We start from the raw sequence: 3396 nt of genomic DNA on the forward strand, positions 1-3396 counted from the left end.
ATTACTCAGATTCACGAGCATGTGGCGTACTAAGGAACGTTAGGCTCAGATGTTCTTGATGGGACTTCACCCGAGTTTACATCGATACCTCGTAACTAGGAGATTTCATTCAGTGCGGGAGGTGGTTGATGCCGCCATATCTCAGGAGACACAGACAGCTATGTTCGTGAAGGGTAAGGAAGGGAACACTCAATCAGGACAACCTGGGGACAAAGAAAGGAGAAAGAGGCCATTTGTAAGACCAGGAGGACCCCTGCAGCAAAGTAAAGGTCCAGATCAAGAATGGTCGATTTGATTTTTTGTATATGTACGAGTTTGATGTTATGCTTGGTATTGATTAGTTATCTTCCTAACATTTGAGTATCGACTGTTTTGCGAAGATAGTCTGCTTACGAGCATTTGATGGGTTTGAGTTGGTGGTAGTGACCTCAATGGGCAACCAGTTTGCAGAGTTATTTCTGGCATATGTAGAGGAGGTGATGATGCGAGATTGGGGTGCCAATTTGAGTGAGACGTGAGTGGTCTCAGATTATCACGATATCTTCTAGGACATATTAGGTTTACCTCCAGTAAAAGAGGTCGAGTTTTACATTGAGTTGTAGCTAGGCATAGCTACGATTTCCTGAGCACCTTATCGTATGACACTTGCTGAGATGAGCGAGCTCCAGATCCAGTTAGATGAGTTGTTATTTTAAGATTTCAATCGTCGGAGTCATTCTCCGTGGGAAGCGCTGGTCCTTTTCATGAAGAAGAAGAATGGTAGCATTCGATTATGTAAAGATTATCATGAGTTGAAAAAGGTCACTATCCGGAATAGGTATCCACTACCGAGGAATGATGACTTGTTCGACCAGTTACAGGGAGCGTAATGTTTCTTGAATATTGACCTTTGTTCTGGTTATCATCAGTTGTAGGTTCGGGAGATGAATATTCGTAAGACCACCTTTCTAACTCGATATGGGTCCTTCGAGTTTCTTGTCATGCCATTTAGGGTGACCAATGCACCCATAGTGTTCATGGATTTAATAAATCGGGTTTTCCATCCATATCTAGACTAGTTTGTGATCGTGTTTATTGACAACATTCTTATTTATTCAAGATCGGAGGCCGAGCATGAGAAGCACCTACGGTTGGCATTACAGACCTTACGGGAACACCAACTATATGCTAAATTCTGTGAGTGTTAATTTTAGTTATTTGAGGTCAGATTTTTGGACCATGTTATTAGCCGGGAGGCCATCGTAGTAGATCCAGATAAGGTGGAGGCTATTCTTGAGTGGAAGCCGCTGAAGACTGTTACAGAGATTCGTAGCTTCTTAGGTATGACCGGCTATTACAGGAAGTTTATTCAAGACTTCTCGAAGATTGTAACGCTAGTTACACGCATTACGAACAAAGGTGTATAGTTTGTTTGAGGCACGGAGTGCCAGGGGGCCTTTGAGACTTTGAAGTCTAAGTTGACTATAGTACTAGTGTTGATCATTCTGAGCAGTGATAAGACTTTTGTTGTCTACACGGATACATTGTTATCGGGTCTCGGAGGTATTTTGATGCGGACCCAGAGAGTAGTGACTTATATTTCAAGACAGTTGACGACTCATGAGCAAAACTATCTCACACATGATTTTGAGCTAGCAATAGTAGTCTTCGCACTGAAGACATGAAGACATTATCTGTATGTAGTGTAGTTCGAGTTGTTCATGGACCACCAGAGTCTGAAGTACCTCTTGTTGGGTTTTGTGTGCCCTCAAACCAGTTTTTTCATACTGAAACACTTGTATCTGATTTATGATGACATAAATTTGCATATTACTTTGTTCTATATTCTGAGTATTATAGATATGCTGATTGTCCCCAGATGGTTGATCTTGATTTTGTTGGGTATGGAGATACTCAAGGGATATCATAATCAGAGATGTACAATCATTTTAGAGTATCACAGTCACTAACAGGAATGGGCTACCTGTTAGGTCATGATTGTAGTATGGTTAGCACCTTAACTGGATGGTGGATCTCAACCATGTGAGAAGGAAGTTCTCATGGCTAATATACTGTTGTATACCACAGAGCTATCGTGTACAATGATGGACATAAGATTGTATTTGACCAAAACTCTGTCGACATCAAACACGGATAATCTTATTCCTTGATGTGGATGAAATAACTCTTAATCCTGAGACATATAGTAGGACTCAAGCTTTGGACTTAGGATGCTTTGATGTGCCAATGAGTGAGACTCTTAGATGGTCAACACCTCGGTACGTTGGGTTTCCAGGTTCAAGGTATTGCGAACTCCTATGTCAAGATGGAATCTACCCTCAGTTATTTGAGTATATCCCCTTGAGTTGATTGGCAGTCTGATTGCTGGAACCTGTACAGCTACTCGAGTTAGAGTAGAAGCATATCAGAGGATCTAATCATGAATCAAGGATAAGAGGTAATTGAATAGGTTGAAAGATTTTATCTCCTGTTCGCTTATGGATATTTTGGTAGAGGGGTACATTCATAAATACACATATATAGGTCTAGGCTTGTGTAAGCATTTTTCTTCTACTGTCAGAGTTCAGCAAACACTCTTTAGTGGAGTCAGTGTTTTGTTAATTGGGCTAGTACAGTACGTTATGAGATAACAGAGACACTAGCATCAGTTGGAGCTGACAACAGAAGATCCTAGGTGTCCCACCTCTAGGTCAATGTTCTATCCACAGTGATTGTTTTAATTGAGATCTTTATTGTAGATATATATATTATGGGATTGTGATTGTTGGATTGGATCCAATAGATAATCATAATTGTTTTTTGGGCTGATACAGGTCATGATGTCTATAGGGCTGGATCCAATAGTGGTCTTCATGATAGGATAAGGATTTGATTAAACAAATCCAAATCAAAGTACGTTTTCAGTTTTCTTTTTTTTTTTGAACTCATCATTTGAGATCAAATCTGTTGAAACCGTGTATCCCAAAATTCTAGAAAAAAGATCCAACGAGATCTCCTGGCACCAAAGTTATATATATCGCCTCCCTTCTCCTGAAAAGATACGTGACTTGATTATTTTTCAAAGAATAAAAAAGACAGGAGAGAGGGAGTTTTTTCTTTGGTGGTTTTGAACCAAGGAAGGAAGGATCTTCAAGGAGACGATCGAGAGTCCCACTACTCACGTGGAGGGCAGAGGTTGATCGTAGAGGTGAAGATCCAAGGTTGCAGGCTATTCTTCTTCCTCGGCTATGGTTTCTAAACCAACGGAGGAACAAGGTAAAATCTAATCCAGTAGTGTGATCTGTGGTTTGAAAGATCTAAGTTTAATCAATGATAATAGATCGTGTTTAGCAAAGTTAGTAGGCCTATTATGTTCCTGTAGGTCCCTGGAATCTCCTGTGCGAAGCAGGAGATGGT

The sequence above is a fragment of the Asparagus officinalis genome, unplaced genomic scaffold, assembly GCF_001876935.1.
Source record: "Asparagus officinalis unplaced genomic scaffold, Aspof.V1 AsparagusV1_Un257, whole genome shotgun sequence".
NCBI classification, from domain to species: Eukaryota; Viridiplantae; Streptophyta; class Magnoliopsida; order Asparagales; family Asparagaceae; genus Asparagus; species Asparagus officinalis.